This window comes from Pseudophryne corroboree, chromosome 1, assembly GCF_028390025.1.
Source record: "Pseudophryne corroboree isolate aPseCor3 chromosome 1, aPseCor3.hap2, whole genome shotgun sequence".
Taxonomy (NCBI): domain Eukaryota; kingdom Metazoa; phylum Chordata; class Amphibia; order Anura; family Myobatrachidae; genus Pseudophryne; species Pseudophryne corroboree.
The window spans coordinates 436,716,735-436,735,299 of NC_086444.1; the positions used below are offsets into that span (position 1 = coordinate 436,716,735).

Below are 18,565 nucleotides of genomic sequence, written 5' to 3' on the forward strand. Positions count from 1 at the left end.
TCGTCTATACCCCATGGTACTAAATTGAACCCCAGCATCCTCTAGGACGTAAGAGAAATGACAGGAACTGGTTGGTTGGTGCTTTATCACACTTTTGTATCAATTCATGAAGCAGTGAAATCAGTGGAGAAACAGACCCAATTTCCTTCAAAACCGATTGGTTGCCATGGGCAACTTCTCCACTGGTCCTTTTCTCTGCTATTTTCACTGCTTCATGAATAGACCCTTTATCACTTTTTAAGACTTAATAAATTTGGGCCTGAGTTCCTTAATGATTCCATATCAGAGCAGAAGGTCTGGATTGTGATTATTAATTTGCATTTGAATAAATCTCCTTACCAATATCTTTCAAAAGATTCATGTTGATGGGCTTGTGTATCCCTATTTTAATGACACTTACAACATCTTACATTTAAAACCACCATCACACAGGGCTGGTGCTAGGGTGTTCGGCGCCCCCCTGCAAACTATAAATTTGCGTCCTCCCATACTTTACAAAGGGACAACGCACATAATGCCTTTACACATAATGCTCCCTGTAGTAGTGCCACTTACACATGTAACACCCCCTATGGTAGTGCCGCTTATACACAACGCCCCCTGCAGTAATGGCACTTACACACATAATGCCCCCTGAAGTAGTGATGCTTACACACATAACGCCCCCTGTACCAGTGACGCTTATACAATACGCAGTGGCGCTTACACACGTAACGCCCCCTACAACAGTGAAGCTTACACACGTAATGCCCCCTGCAGCAGTGACACACATGTAGCGCACCCTGTACCAGTGATGCTTACACATGTAACGCACCTGTACCAGTGACGCTTACACACGTAATGCACCCTGTAGCAGTGACGTTTGCACACGTAACGCACCCTGTAGCAGTGACGCTTACACATGCAATGCCCCCTGTACCAGTGATGCTTATACACGCAATGCACCCTGTACCAGTGATGCTTACACACGCAATGCACGCTGTACTAGTGACACTTACACACGCAATGCCCCCTGTACCAGTGATGCTTATACACGCAATGCACCCTGTACCAGTGACGCTTACACACGCAATGCACGCTGTACCAGGACGCTTACATGCGCGACGACGACCCCTGTACCAGTGATGCTTGCACACGTAACGCCTCCTGTACCAGTGATGCTTACACACGCAACGCCCCTTGTATCAGTGATGCTTACACACATAATGCCCCCTGTTCCAGTGATGCGTATACAAGACCCAACGCCCCCTGTACCATTGATGCTTACACACAATACGCTGCACAGTCACACATACACCACATACTGTACATACATTACACACATACAGTACAATCACACATACACATACACACACACACACATACATATGCACAGATACTGTATACATACACACACACTTTCACCCATTCTTTCCAGCCACTTACATAAAGAAGTCTGGCAACTCATCCTTCTGTGTTGTAGGCTACAGTCTGGTCCTGTGTAGCTCTGCCCCTTATTCCCATGTAGCTCTGCCCCTTTTAGATCCACCCAGCACGCTGCACTGTGAGGTGTGTCTGTGACAGGGGAGGGGGAGAGGAGGCTACATGATGCCGGCGCCGCTGCCTGTCATAGAGTGTGACAGACGTAGCAGCCGCCTTCAGCAGGGGAACTCAGCAGCGGGGATGCAGAGCAGGGAGAGTGCCTCTCTAGTCTGGCGCCTACCTGCTTTGCATCCCTTTGCTGAGCGGTAAGCGCTGGGCCTGCAACCACCTACACTATATCACCAAAATTAAATTTAAAAAAGATTTACAATATATTCAATATCATAAAACTATGACTTAGATGTCTCATATAATATATCATCAAATTTCAGAGCAGTGGAATGTTTTACACAACAAACATGTTGTTGCCTGCAGGAGCATAAAGGTGCCAGGATAGCAGCAATGAGCAGAAGATTTAAGTTGGAAGACATTCTAAACCTCAAGAATTCTGGACCACAGGTAAGTAAACTTTGGGGATGGGGAGTAATATGATATTCCACTAAAAAATACAATTTGTGTGGTGTTATGCTTAAATATACAATATTTGCTGGCAATAGAAAACCTCTAGAATAAAAAGAAAGATGACTTTTTTGGGTGCACTGTAAAAGTTAAACAGTTGGTATGTCCAGATTATATATATAAAAAGACAGACACAAAGTTTAAAAAGTTGCACATCTGTGATGTCTAGAATGCAAATAATACAAGAGATAATCTCATATAGACAAAATAAAAAAGTGTGATGTCAAAATATTAATCAATGAAAGCCATCATAGGGTTAATGCATAAATGGTCAGTGTCAATCAATGGGACCCATAAAGGGATAATAATCAATGGACTCATGGGTATGCTCATAAAGAATATTCTTCATAAATAATAACCATAAAAATTTCGAAAATATAAAGGTTATGAAAAAGATTTTTTAGGTGAAGAAAATAATCATACAAGGTTATCTGGAAGAATAGAGAAAAGGCAAATAGAAAAATGTTGTGAATCTGCTGTCAGTGTTAGGCACAGAGTCTGCCAATCACTTAAACCTCTACTAAACTTAGTCTTCCCAGGAGGTCCCCCATCCAATTACTGACCAAGCCCAACACTGCTTCGCTTCCAAGATCGAACGGTGTCAGGCGTTTACATTGTGGTATGATAAGTAGGGGTATCAATACTCGTTATACTCTGGAATCACTGATGAGATTTCACATAATAGAGAGTATGTGGAAAAATTCAGAATTAGAAAAGATGAGGGAATATACAGGAGGATCTGCTGCCAGCGTTAGGCAGAGTTATATAGGGTAGTGACAAGTCCCTACTGTATACCTATGGATCACTGGTGAGAGTCCAGAAATTCAAAGAGATAGTAAATAGGAGCACAATGGATAAACAAGCAGGCAACAACCTGCGCAAAATTAAGTTCAAATTGGATTCTGATCATAAAGACAGCATCTAAAATACAGCATGTCAAATTAGTATATGATGCACTGATATGAGCCTCTAACGTTGAGGTATGATAAATGACTAATATTAATGCTATAGTTGTTTGTCAGTGAAAAAAGAATACAAAGAGAAAAGACTGAAAGAACTAGGTAAAAACTGTGGAAGATATCTGGAATAAATTCCTCTAGGCACAAAGATGAAAACAACTATACATAGAATATAGCATGGATACACAAAAAAATATATATGAAAGGGCACAGTGTAAAAATAAAGACAGGTTAGTAAATAACCCCTATATTGGTCCTCTAAAAAGAGACTATGTCCTGAACATAGTATATACTGTAGTTATACAGAAAAAAAGATAAAAGTAGAGAGTGCGCTGTCAGCGGTGGCCTATACAGGGAGGGTCAACTCCCTTAAATATAAATACAATGGAAAAGAGAGTGCGTACTGGCGCAGGCTGTTATTTCAAATAATAAAGGGCCAATTTCACCATACACAGTAAAATACAAATGCAATTAATTAACATTCATAAAAAAGAGGTTTTCTGGTCCTCAGTTTGTAAAAAGAAGATACAGGTTGAGTATCCCTTATCCAAAATGCTTGGGACCAGAGGTATTTTGGATATCGGATTTTTCCGTATTTTGGAATAATTGCATACCATAATGAGATATCATGGCAATGGGACCTAAATCTAAGCACAGAATGCATTTATGTTTTATATGCACCTTATACACACAGCCTGAAGGTCATTTTAGCCAATATTTTTTTATAACTTTGTGTATTAAACAAAGTGTGTCTACATTCACACAATTCATTTATGTTTCATATACACCTTATATACACAGTCTGAAGGTCATTTAATACAATATTTTTAATAACTGTGTATTAAACAAAGTTTGTGTACATTGAGCCTTCAGAAAACAAAAGTTTCACTATCTCACTCTCGCTCAAAAAAGTCTGTATTTCGGAATATTCCGTATTTCGGATATTTGGATATGGGATACTCAACCTGTAATATAAAACATTAGATATCATAAATTCAGGTACCACTGGTTTACCCTTTTAGTAGTTATTATAAACCACAGATTCTGGCTAGGGCTCAATTCCACATATGCTCACAAGTTCATTTGAAGATGAATATTACCAGATCCTTCAGAAATAGTCCCCTAGGTATCTCAATTGCCGGAGATCCAAGTTGCAAACGGGGTCAAATCCGGATCCACAGATACATGTGCTGGAATTTATTCGGTGGATATAAAGAGTCCGTAAATATTGCCAGTGATGTGAAAAAAGGGTTCAACAGATGTCCTGCAGGGTAGATGAAAACAGCTATACATAGAGTATAACATGGATACACAAAAAAAATATATGAAAGGGCAAGGTGTAAAAATAAAGACAGGTTAGTAAATAACCCCTATACTGGTCCTCTAAAAAGAGACTCTGTCCTATACACAGTAAATACTGTAGTTAGTTCTTATGGGTCAGTGCAATTAAGTCAATGCATATAACAATTCCCAATCATAAATATGCCGTAGGACGGGACTTGGCTGGCAATTACCCGTAGTCCGAATCCGAAAATGTCTGGTCTGGTAGTAAACAGATCTGGTGAGAAGCCAGAGGTATAAGTGTGTCCGTGGTCCAGGTGGCTGATACTGGTGGGGCCGCAGTTTGAATCCACAAATTAGATCTCACAGCAGCGGAACTGATGGCGGCGTGTACCCGTGGTCCAGGAGGCTGACGATAGCGGGGCTGGCAGCAGGCTGAAAGGTCTGATGGTAGCGGAACTGACGGTGGTGTATACCTATGGTCCAGGAGGCTGATAGCGGGGCCGGCGGCAGGCAAAAGACGCGTTTCGCCCATCACTTGGGCTTGATCACTTGTATGAATCAGTATGAGCAGCCTCCATGATGAACTGTGTATTCTGGTTACCTAGCAACCTCAAACATCCAGTTATATCTCACTCACTGATTGAATGAGGATGGGCACAAGTGTAGCTTAAAGTTCCGGGTACTCACAGTCATGAGGCAGGAAGTGATCAAGCCTGAGTAACAGCCGAAATGCATCTTCCGCCTGCCGCCAGCCTCCTGGACCACAGGTATACACCTGCGTCAGTTCCGCTGCCATCAGACCTTTCAGCCTGCTGCCAGCCCCGCTATCGTCAGCCTCCTGGACCACGGGTACATGCCGCCATCAGTTCCGCTGCTGTGAGATCTAATTTGTGGATTCAATCTGCGGCCCCACCAGTATCAGCCACCTGGACCACGGACACACTGTCCACATACTCTCTATTATGTGAACTCTCATCAGTTATCCCAGAATATAATGGGTATTGATACCCCTACTTATCATACCACACTGTAAACGCCTGACTCCGTTCGATCTTGGAAGCAAAGCAGTGTTGGGCTTGGTCAGTACTTGGATGGGGGACCTCCTGGGAAGACTAAGTTTAGTAGAGGTTTAAGTGATTGGCAGACTCTGTGCCTAACACTGACAGCAGATTTGCAACTTTTTCTATTTGCCTTTTCTCTATTCTTCCAGATAACCTTGTACGATTATTTTCTTCACCTAAAAAATATTTTTTCATAACCTTTATATTTATGAACTTCTTATGGTTATTATTTATGAAGAATATTCTTTGTGAGCATACCCGTGAGCAAACCTATGAGGGCATTTATTGATTAATATTTTGACAACATATTTTTTGATTTTGTCTATATGAGATTATCTCTTGTATTATTTGCATTCTAGACATCACAGATGTGCAACTTTTTAAACTGTGGGGGAAATTTACTAAGCTCCCGATTTTGACCGAGATGCCGTTTTTTCATCAAAGTGTCATCTCGGTAATTTACTAAACACTAATCACGGCAGAGATGAGGGCATTCGTAATTTTTTGCAAGTCCAAGTAAAAAATTACGAATGAATACACCATCGGTCAAAACGCGGCTGTTTAAGTATGAATCTCTGTCATTTACTAAGAAGTGCAAAGCAAAAAACAAACAAACACTGCCGTGAAAAATTACAACTCGTAAAAAAGTGCTAAAAAAAAACAGACCTTTTTTTTTTATTCGTGATTGGATAGGCATGCACGGATCCATGAGATCCGTGCATGTATATCAGTGGGAAGGGGTGGGAAAGTGCTTATTTTTTCAAAAAAAAATTGCGTGGGGTCCCCCCTCCTAAGCATAACCAGCCTCGGGCTCTTTGAGCCGATCCTGGTTGCAGAAATATGGGAAAAAAAATGACAGGGGTTCCCCCATATTTAAGCAACCAGCATCGGGCTCTGCGCCTGGTCCTGGTCCCAAAAATACGGGGGACAAAAAGAGTAGGGGTCCCCCGTATTTTTAAAACCAGCACCGGGCTCCACTAGCTGGACAGATAATGCCACAGCCGGGGGTCACTTTTATATAGTGCCCTGCGGCCGTGGCATCAAAAATCCAACTAGTCACTCCTGGCCGGGGTACCCTGGGGGAGTGGGGACCCCTTCAATCAAGGGGTCCCCCCCCCCAGCCACCCAAGGGCCAGGGGTGAAGCCCGAGGCTGTCCCCCCCCATCCAATGGGCTGCGGATGGGGAGGCTGATAGCCTTTGTTGTAAAAGAAAAGATATTGTTTTTAGTAGCAGTACTACAAGGCCCAGCAAGCCTCCCCCGCATGCTGGTACTTGGAGAACCACAAGTACCAGCATGCGACGGAAAAACGGGCCCGCTGGTACCTGTAGTACTACTACTAAAAAAATACCCAAAAAAAGACAAGACACACACACCGTGAAAGTATAATTTTATTACATACATACACACATACATACATACATACATACTTACCTTAAGTTCCCACGCAGGTCGGTCCTCTTCTCCAGTAGAATCCAAGGGGTACCTGTTGAAGAAATTATACTCACGAGATCCAGGGGTCCAGGCTCCTCTGGAAATCCAGGGGTAATCCACGTACTTGAAAAAAATAACAAAACGGTGTCCCGACCACGAACTGAAAGGGGACCCATGTTTGCACATGGGTCACCTTTCCACGAATGCACGAAACCCACTTTGACTTCTGTCTAAGTGGGTTTCTTCAGCCAATCAGGGAGCGCCACGTTGTAGCACTCTCCTGATCAGCTGTGTGCTCCTGTCCTCACTGACAGGCAGCACACGGCAGTGTTACAATGTAGCGCCTATGCGCTACATTGTAACCAATGATGGGAACTTTCTGCCCTGCGGTTGACCTAAAGTGACGTCACCGCTGAGCAAGAAAGTTCCCAGCATTGGTTACAATGGAGCGCATAGGCGCTACATTGTAACACTGCCGTGTGCTGCCTGTCAGTGAGGACAGGAGCACACAGCTGATCAGGAGAGTGCTACAACGTGGCACTCCCTGATTGGCTGAAGAAACCCACTTAGACATCAGTCAGAGTGGGTTTCTGGCAGTCGGGAAAAGGGGATCCATGTGCAAATATGGGTCCCCTTTTAGTGCGTGGCTCGAGTGTCCGTTTTGTTATTTTTTTCAAGTACGTGGTTTACACCTGGATTCCCCGAGGACCCTGGACCCCTGGATCTCGTGAGTATAATTTCTTCAACAGGTACCCCTTGGATTCTACTGGAGAAGAGGACCGACCTGCGTGGGAACATAAGGTAAGTATGTATGTATGTGTGTATGTATGTAATAAAATTATACTTTCACGGTGTGTGTGTCTTGTGTTTTTTTGGGTATTTTTTTAGTAGTAGTACTACAGGTACCAGCGGGCCCGTTTTTCCGCCGCATGCTGGTACTTGTGGTTCTCCAAGTACCAGCATGCGGGGGAGGCTTGCTGGGACTTGTAGTACTGCTACTAAAAACAATATCTTTTCTTTTACAACAAAGGCTATCAGCCCCCCCATCCGCAGCCCATTGGATGGGGGGGGACAGCCTCGGGCTTCACCCCTGGCCCTTGGGTGGCTGGGGGGGGGGACCCCTTGATTGAAGGGGTCCCCACTCCCCCAGGGTACCCCGGCCTGGGGTGACTAGTTGGATTTTTGATGCCACGGCCGCAGGGCACTATATAAAAGTGACCCCCGGCTGTGGCATTATCTGTCCAGCTAGTGGAGCCCGGTGCTGGTTTTAAAAATACGGGGGACCCCTACTCTTTTTGTCCCCCGTATTTTTGGAACCAGGACCAGGCGCAGAGCCCGATGCTGGTTGCTTAAATATGGGGGAACCCCTGTCAATTTTTTCCCCATATTTCGGCAACCAGGATCGGCTCAAAGAGCCCGAGGCTGGTTATGCTTAGGAGGGGGGACCCCACGCAATTTTTTTTTAAAATTTTACAGTGTTTAATTAAAAAAATAAATAAAATAGAACCCCAGCACGGATCACACAGATCCGGCCGAGATTAATTGTAAAAAAGTCGGCAGTGTTTTGCTAATCACTGCCGTAAAAAACACAAAAAAAACACGAATGACATCGACATCGGAAGAAAAGAAAAACCCGAATACGACAGCTTAGTAAATCCATCGTAACAAATTCAAAAAGTTGCAGTTTTACACTTTCGATGTCATTCGTGATTGAACTTTGACCTGAAACGGGAAAATACGAATCTTAGTAAATTTACCCCTTTGTGTCTGTTTTCTATATGTATCATCTGGATATACCAACTGTTTAACTTTTAAATTTTTGATTAATAAAGATACTATGTTTTAATTTTTCCATATTCTAGTCAACTATTGACTTTCCTAAGAGTGCAACCAAAAAAGAGACTTCTTTCTTTCTTCTTTTGTTCTAGTTTAGCATCATACTGACTCAGGGTGCACCGCCAATACGAACAGCAAGTGGAATTTGGTCCTCCTAATTTTGTAATTTTGGCCCTATCATGCTGATTAGCATAATATCTATGATCAGTGCGGTATCCCCCATATCTGTTCAATAGAATACCTCTACATGTACTCAGTGGCGGATCCAGGGGGGGGCACTCGGGCCCGTGCCCCCCTGTCATTTGTGGCCCCATCCGTCCCCCCCTCGCTTGTGTCACTGAGACACGCTGCCCCTCAGTCCGGCGGCAGCGTGTCTCAGCTGTCAGGAGGAGAGCGCAGCTATCTGGCGGCGTGTTGCGGACTTCAAACCAGCCGCCGGTTCGTGAGCCAATCAGAGCTCGCGGACCAGCAGCCAATCAGGAGCCGCCGGTCCGCGAGCTCTGATTGGCTCACGAACTGGCGGCTAGTTTGAAGTCCTACACGCCGCCAGACATAGCCGCGCTCTCCTCCTGACACCCTCAGAGCCAGCCGGGCAGAGAAGCAGCAGCAGCAGCGGTAAACAGCTGCAGAACTGCTGTGGGGGCATTTGTATACCTGCTGTGGGGGCATTTGTATACCTGGCACTGTTAGGGCAATTGTATACCTGGCACTGTGGGGGCAATTGTTTACCTAGCACTGTGAGGGCAATTGTTTACCTGGCACTGTGGGGGCATTTGTATACCTGACACTGTGGGGGCATTTTTGGATCTGGCACTGTAGGGGCATTTTTGGATCTGGCACTGTAGGGGCATTTTTGGATCTGGCACTGTGGGGGCATTTTTGGATCTGGCACTGTGGGGGCATTTGTGGATCTGACACTGTGGGGGCATTTGTGGATCTGGCACTGTGGGGGCAATTGTGGATTTGGCACTGCACTATTGGGGGCATATGTCTGTGTATCACGTCTCATTTTAATTGGCCACACTCACTATATGACTGCGGGCATTACTACAGGCAACATTGCTACTGGGGGCAATAGGGGCATTGCATAAGGGGCACCACTACTATGGGGTCTATATAAGGGGCACTACCAGTACAGTGGACATTGCATAATGAGCGCTACAACTGTGGGCATTGTATAAGAAGCGCCACTTCACATGCACCGAAGCCGCACGCAAATGTACTTCCCCTTCCATGGTGCCCCCCCTATCATTTTCTTCTGGATCCGCCCCTGCATGTACTGTAGGCTTGTGAACATCTGCTGACAGCAGCTTGTACCGGATGTTAATTTGTTAGATGTATATGGTGATTAACAGCTCACATACATAATTCTTATCTGTGGTTTCAGGCACACTGCTCTTTCTGGGTGGGTTCTGTTTTCTGGATATACCTGAACTTGTTGTTTCTATGTACATCTGAGCACCATCTCGGGCTTGTCACCAGGTTTGGTTTTCAAAACGAGGAAAAACGTCATCTTCATGATGTCGGATCTCATGTATCTTGGATTCCATAAATGTCCTTCCGTCTGTGATTCAGGCTCTATTTCACATAGGGTGTGGGGCTGAGGACAGCACTGTCTGACTATAAAAAATAAAAAACCTATATGAGAGAATAAAACAGAGGAGGGGAGGCATAGTTATATATATATATCTATATAATATAATTATTATATTAAACGCCTTTAGGACTCTTAGGAGTCGGACTGGTGCATGAGCACTTAAGACAAAGTCAATAAAAGCCAGTAGGTGCACTGTATTAAAGAAGCACTGTGCCATAATTTATTATTAGGAACTCTGTATTACAATACTTAAAAGGGCACTGTGTCTAATATAAAAAAAACACACCAGTTGGAGCTCTGTCTTATCATAACTTACAGGAGCAATGTGTCATTAAATGTCATTAAAAAAACAAAGAGGCACTGTGATTTGTGGGCTGCAGCACCGTGAGGCACTGTTTTGTGTGTTTAGGGCAGGCATCATGTTAAAAAAAAATGTAAATAAAACTGATTTTAAAAATTATGTACAGTAGTTATATAAGCTTTAGTGTATACAAAATAAATATAACTTGTGTGATGTGAGTAACGGGGATATTCAATTAGCAACGAAGAAGCTTCAGGCAATTATTCTGGCTGTTTCTTCAATGTTTTAGCACCCAGAAAAAAACATCCTTTACACCCGAAAACCACAGGTCCAGTGAATCCTGTGTGGTTTAGGTAGAAACAGCCCCATTTTCATCTGAAAACAGGTCTGTTTTCAGGGATTTTGCGGCAGGTGAAACAAATCCCTGATAAGCCGCTTCTCGCGCCGACTTATCGGGGCTAATTGAATAGCCCCCAGCATGTTTAAAAAAATAAACAACTTGTGTGTGTTGTTCAGGTTCAGACATTGTGTTGTTAAAAAATGTTCATTAGGTGCCACCATTATTAGAGCTGCTGTGAGTCATAGGCTAGATGCGTCACCGCCTGGAGTGATAATATGGAGAGTGTAAAAAGCACCAGCCAATCAGCTCCTAACTGCCATGTAACAGGCTGTGTTTGAAAAATGACAATTAGAAGCTGGTTGGCTGGAGCTTTTTCACTCGCCATTTTATCACTCTAGATGTGATGACGCATCTAGTCCTGTAGTGTTTTAAGAACAATCTTGTATGTGTTGTTCAGGTTCACACATTGGGTTGTAAAATAATGTTAAGTAGCTGCCACCATTACCAGAAGCACTGTGAGTCATAGTGTGTAAAAAAAAATTTGTGTGTGTTGATCAGGTTCATATCAACACCCTTATTAATGATCGAAGGCAGTCCTTCCAAAAAATTGGTTTGTGTGTGCCCAAAGAAACCGAAAACTTCAGCAACAAAAAGTCAACTCCTGTCGCCGAAGTGCTTGGTTTGTTAAATGTGAATGTTCTTTTAATATACAGGTTGAGTATCCCTTATCCAAAATTCAAAATCCCACATTTGTGGGTCCCCTACTAAGATAATGACAAATATATTATATATTATGTGTATATACTATTGTGCTCATAAGTTTACACACCCTAGCAGAATTTGTGATTTTCTGGCCATTTGTCAGAGAATATGAATGATAACTCACAAACTTTTCTTTCACTCATGGTTAGTGGTTGGATGAAGCCATTTATTGTCAAACAACTGTGTTTACTCTTTTTAAATCATTATGACAACAGAAACTACCCAAATGACCCTGATCAAAAGTTTACATACCCCAGTTCTTAATACTGTGTATTGCCCCCTTTAATATCAATGATAGCTTGAAGTCTTTTGTGGTAGTTGTGGATGAGGCTCTTTATTTTCTCAGATGGTAAAACTGCCCATTCTTCTTGGCAAAAAGCCTCCAGTTCCTGTAAATTCTTGGGCTGTCTTGCATGAACTGCACGTTTGAGATCTCCCCAGAGTGGCTCAATGATATTGAGGTCAGGAGACTGAGATGGCCACTCCAGAACCTTCACTTTATTCTGTTGTAGCCAATGACAGGTCGACTTGGCCTTGTGTTTTGGATCATTGTCATGTTGGAACATCCAAGTACGTCCCATGTGCAGCTTCCGGGCTGATGAGTGCAAATTTTCCTCCAGTATTTTCTGATAACATGCTGCATTCATCTTGCCATCAATTTTGACCAAGTTTCCAGTGCCTTTGTAGCTCACACATCCCCAAAACATCAACGATCCACCTCTGTGTTTCACAGTAGAAATGGTGTACCTTTCATCATAGGCCTTGTTGACTCCTCTCCAAATATAACGTTTATGGTTGTGGCCAAAAAGTTAAATTTTGGTCTCATCACTCCAAATGACTTTGTTCCAGAAGTTTTGAGGCTTCTCTCTGTGCTGTTTGGAGTATTGTAAGCTGGATGCTTTGTGGCATTTGCATAGTAATGGCTTTCTTCTGGAGACTCGACCATGCAGCCCATTTTTCTTCAAATGCCTCCTTATTGTGCATCTTGAAACAACCACACCACTTTTTTTCAGAGAGTCCTGTATTTCAGCTGAAGTTATTTGTGGATTTTTCTTTGCGTCTCGAACAATTTTCCTGGCAGTTGTGGCTGAAATTTTTGTTGGTCTACCTGACCGTGATTTGGTTTCCACAGAATCCCTCATTTTCCACTTCTTAATTAGACTTTGAACACTGCTGATTGGCATTCTCAATTGCTTGGATATCTTTTTTCTCATACGTCCTAGAGGATGCTGGGGACACCATAAGAACCATGGGGTATAGACGGGATCCGCAGGAGACATGGGCACTTTAAGACTTTTAAGGGATGTGAACTGGCTCCTCCCTCCATGCCCATCCTCCAGACTCCACTGTGGGTGTCTGTACGCGTGTGTCGGCATGTCTGAGGCGGAGTGCTCTTCCCAGGAGGAGACTGTTAGGGACAGAAACGGCTGTTGGAGTGATCCTGTCGGCACCGCTGACTCCTGATTGGGTAAACGTGTTGAATGCCTTGAATGCTAATGTGGCTCTTATTAATAAGAGATTAGATAGATCTGAATCTCAGAACCAGGCATGGAAGAAATCTGTGGAGGATGTGTTATCACAGGTTCAGACCCCCTCGGGGTCACATAAACGTTAATTTGCTCAGTTGGCAGACACAGATACCGACACGGACACTGACTTCAGTGTCAACTATAGTGATGCCAGATTAGACCCAAAATTGGCAAAGAACATTCAGTACATGATTGTGGCAATAAAAGACGTGTTACATATCACGGAAGACCCTGCGGTTCCTGATACTAGGGTCTGTATGTATAAGGGAAAGAAATCTGAGGTAACGTTTACTCCCTCTCATGAACTGAATACTCTGTTTGAAAAAATGTGGGAAAATCCTGACAAAAAGTTTCTGATTCCCAAAAGGATTCCGGTGGCGTATCCGTTCCCCTCTGGGGATAGAGAAAAGTGGGAGTCATCCCCCATTGTGGACAAGGCTCTATCACGGTTGTCTAAAAAGGTGGCTTTACTGTCTCGTGACACAGCAGCCCTTAAGGATCCTGCGGATCGTAGACAGGAAAATATGTTAAAATCCATTTACGTCACCACAAGTACACTGCTCAGACCAACCATCGCATCTGCGTGGGTGAGTAGTGCTATCGAGAAGTGGGCAGAGAACTTGTCATCTAATATAGATACCCTAGATAGAGATAGCATCCTGCTAACTCTGGGTTATATCAAGGACGCTGCGGCCTACCTAAAGGAGGTGACGAGAGATATTGGCATTTTGGGATCAAAAGCCAATGCCATGGCGATTTCAGCTAGGAGGGCATTGTGGATTCATCATTGGAATGCTGATGCTGACTCTAAGAAAGCTATGGAGTCTCTCCCATATAAAGGTAGTGTCTTGTTTGATGAGGGTCTCACTGATTTGGTATCTACGGCTACCGCGGGTAAGTCGTAATTTTTGCCTTATGTACCTCCACAACAAAAGAAAGCTCACCACTTTCAGATGCAGTCCTTACGGCCAAATAAATACAAAAAAGGCTGAGGTTATTCCTTCCTTGCTAATAGGGGAAGAGGAAAAGGTAAAAGATCTCCGGCCATGGCATGTTCCCAGGAGCAGAAGTCCTCCCCGGCTTCTGCCAAATCCACCGCATGACACTGGGGCTCCTCTGTGGGAGTCCGCACCGGTGGGGGCACGTCTCAAGCTCTTCAGTCAATTCTGGGCTCGTTCGGCCCTGGACCCATGGATTTTAGAAATAGTGTCCCAGGGGTCCAAACTGGAGTTTCAAGACGTTCCCCCTCACCGATTTTTCAAATCGGCCTTACCAGCTTCTCATCCGGACCGGAAGGTTGTATGCGATGCAATACAAAAGTTGGGTCTAAAGTCATTATCAGGGTTCCCCCGTCTCAACAGGGAGAAGGCTTTTATTCAAGCCTGTTTGTGGTCCCGAAGCCGGACGGTTCGGTCAGACCATTTCTGAACCTAAAGTCCCTCAATCTTTACCAAAGAAAATTCAAATTCAAGATGGAATCTCTCCGAGCTGTGATCTCCAGTCTGGAGGAAGGGGATTTCATGGTGTTGGTCGACATAAAGGATGCCTACTTACACATCCCCATATATCCTCTGCATCAGGCTTACCTGAGGTTTGCTATTCAGGATTGTCATTACCAATTTCAGACGTTGCCGTTTGGTCTGTCCACGGCTCCGAGGATTTTCACCAGGGTATCTCCTGATAAAGGCGAGATCCAAAGACAAGCTGGAGCAGGACATTGCGCTCTGCCTGACAGTTCTGCAGCAACATGGTTGGCTCCAAAACTTGTCGAAGTCACAGTTGAATCCGAAATGGCTGTCGTTTTTGGGAATGATTCTGGACACAGAATTACAGAGAGTTTTTCTTCCAGAAGAGAAGGCTCTGGAGATTCAGAGTTTGGTCAAACAAATTCTGAAACCAACGAGAGTATCAATCCATCAATGCACTCGATTACTGGAGAAGATGGTGGTGGCCTACGAGGCTATTCCATTTGGCAGATTCCATGCCAGAGTGTTTCAGTGGGATCTATTGGACAAGTGGTCCGGATCCCATCTGCACATGCACCGGAAAATAATCCTGTCCTCCAAGACCAGAATCTCACTCCTGTGGTGGCTGCACAGCTCTCACCTCCTAGAGGGACGCAGGTTCGGGATCAAGGACTGGATCCTAGTAACAACGGATGCGAGTCTCCGAGGCTGGGGAGCAGTCACACAGGGGGAAACCATCCAGGGAAAATGGTCAAGCCAGGAATTTTGTCTACACATAAACGTTCTAGAGATAAGGGCCATTTACAATGGTCTTCTTCAAGCGGAACGTCTTCTTCACAACCTGCCCGTCCTAATACAGTCGGACAACATAATGGCAGTAGCGCACATACAATATTATGAGCATTGAGGTGGTCAAAATTGACTGGAAATGACTAGAAATTAGTGTTATAGAGGTTAATAATACTGTAGAAAAAAAATAAGGCCCAAATTCTGTGATTTTAGCTGTTTTTAAGAGTTTTTGGCAAAAATACAGATCCAAAACCAAAAGTAAAACACACAAGAACAGTTTTAAAAAATCAAATACAGATCCAAAACACGAGGGAGATTCAGATCCAATACCAAAATCAAAATATGTAATATATATATACAGTTGTGCTCAGAAGTTTACATACCCTAGCAGAATATGTGATTTTCTGGCCATTTGTCAGAGAATATGAATGATAGCTCACAAACTTTTCTTTCACTCATGGTTAGTGGTTGGGTGAAGCCATTTATTGTCAAACAACTGTGTTTACTGTTTTTAAATCATAATGACAACAGAAACTACCCAAATGACCCTGATCAAAAGTTTACATACCCTGGAGATTTTGGCCTGATAACATGCACACAAGTTGACACAAACGGGTTTGAATGGCTACTAAAGGTAACCATTCTCACCTGTGATCTGTATGCTTGTAATCAGTGTGTTTGTATAAAAGGTCAGTGAGTTTCTGGACTCCTGAAAGACCCTTGCATCTTTCATCCAGTGCTGCACTGACGTGTCTGGATTCTGAGTCATGGGGAAAGCAAAAGCATTGTCAAAGGATCTGCGGGAAAAGATTATTGAACTGTATAAAACAGGAAAGGGATATAATAGGATTTTAATAGCTACCGGTAAATCCTTTTCTCTTAGTCCGTAGAGGATGCTGGGGACACCATAAGAACCATGGGGTATAGACGGAATCCGCAGGAGACATGGGCACTTTAAGACTTTTAAGGGGTGTGAACTGGCTCCTCCTTCTATGCCCCTCCTCCAGACTCCAGTTATAGGAACTGTGCCCAGGGAGACGGACATTTTGAGGAAAAGGATTTATTGTTAAACTAAGGTGAGATACATACCAGCTCACACCTCAAACACGTCATGCAACATGGCATTTAACAGAACTCCAGTCAACGGCATGAACTACGTCAGCAACAGGCTGCCTATAACATAACACAACCCATGTGTAACAGAACTAATAATTGCAGAAAGAGTCCGCTCAGGGACGGGCGCCAAGCATCCTCTACGGACTAAGAGAAAAGGATTTACCAGTAGGTATTAAAATCCTATTTTCTCATACGTCCTAGAGGATACTGAATACACCATAAGAACCATGGGGTTTATACCAAAGCTCTAGAACGGGCGGGAGAGTGCGGATGACTCTGCAGCAGCGGTTGACCCAACATGAGGTCCTCATCAGCCAGAGTATCAAACTTGTAAAATTTGGCAAAAGTGTTTGAACCCGACCAAGTAGCTGCTCGGTAGAGTTGTAATGCCGAGACCCCCGGGCAGCCACCCAGGATGAGCCCACCTTTCTGGTAGAGTGGGCCTTCACTGATTTCGGTAACGGCAATCCAGCCGTAGAATGAGCATGTCGAATCGTATTACAGATCCAGCGCGCAATAGTCTGCTTGGAAGCAGGCGTCCCAATCTTGTTGGCAGCATATAGGACAAACAGAGCTTCTGTTTTCCTAAGTTGAGCCGTTCTAGGGACATAAATCTTTAAGGCCCTGACAACATCGCGAGATTTTGACTCCGTGAAGGTGTCAGTAGCCACTGGTACCACAATAGGTTGGTTCATGTGGAACAATGAAACCACCTTCGGCAGAAATTGTTGAGTCCTAAACTCCGCTCTATCTTCATGGAAGATTAAATAAGGACTCTTGTGAGACAAAGCCGCTAACTCAGACACCCGCCTTGCGGATGCTAAGGCCAATAGCATTACCACTTTCCAAGTGAGAAATTTCAACTCTACCTTCTGTAAAGGTTCAAACCAATGTGACTGAAGGAAATGCAACACCACATTAAGATCCCATGGTGCCACTGGGGGCACAAATGGAGGTTGGATGTGCAAAACTCCTTTCACGAAAGTCTGAACTTCTGGAAGGGAGGCAAATTGTTTCTGAAAGAAAACCGATAAGGCCGGAATTTGTACTTTAATCGAGCCTAACTTTAGGCCCGCATCCACACCTGCTTGCAGGAAATGGAGAAAACGCCCTAGCTGAAATTCTTCCATAGGAGCCTTCTTGGATTCACACCAAGACACATATTTTCTCCAAATACGGTCATAATGTTTAGACGTTACTCCTTTTCTAGCCTGAAGAAGTGTTGGAATGACTTCACTGGGAATACCCTTTCGGGCCTGGATCCGGCATTCAACCGCCAAGCTGTCAAACGTAGCCGCGGTAAGTCGAGATATACGCACGGCCCCTGCTGTAACAGATCCTCTCGTAGAGGAAGAGGCCAGGGATCTCTTATGAGTAATTCCTGAAGATCTGGATACCAAGCCCTCCTTGGCCAGTCTGGAACAATGACAATCGCCTGAACCTTTGTTCTTCTTATGAGCTTTAGCACCTTTGGAATGGTGGAAGTGGAGGGAACAGGTACACCTACTGAAACACCCACGGTGTCACTAGGGTGTCCACTGCTATTGCTTGAGGGTCCCTCGACCTGGAACAATATCTCTGAAGTTTCTTGTTGAGGCGAGATGCCATCATGTCTATTTGAGGAATTCCCCAAAGACTTGTCACTTCTGTGAAGACCTCTTGATGAAGACCCGACTCTCCTGGATGGAGATCGTGTCTGCTGAGGAAATCTGCTTCCCAGTTGTCCACTCCTGGAATGAAGATTGCTGACAGAGCGCTTGTATGTCTTTCCACCCAGTGGAGAATTTTTGTGGCCTCTGCCATTGCCGCCCTGCTCTTTGTTCCACCCTGGAGGTTTATATGCACACTGTATAGGCCCTGATCGGAGTTCCCATACTGTGCAGCCTCACCCATGCCCGCCAAATTTCCAAAACAACATACTGCTTGCATATAGGAAACATGGGGAAAATCTTATTTTCCAGGATTTTTTCATTACCGTTACTGTATGCAAAAAAGTAAAGAATTTGCCCCAATATATAACTATTTATTTACACAAATCACAAAATTTGACAT

At 44.0% G+C, this 18,565-nt stretch overlaps 1 pseudogene; it reads left to right on the top strand.

The window, feature by feature from the left end:
- Nucleotides 1-5,291: 5,291 nt before the first annotated feature.
- Nucleotides 5,292-5,411, top strand: LOC134943853 (5S ribosomal RNA; annotated as a pseudogene).
- The last annotated feature ends 13,154 nt before the right edge of the window (nt 5,412-18,565 follow it).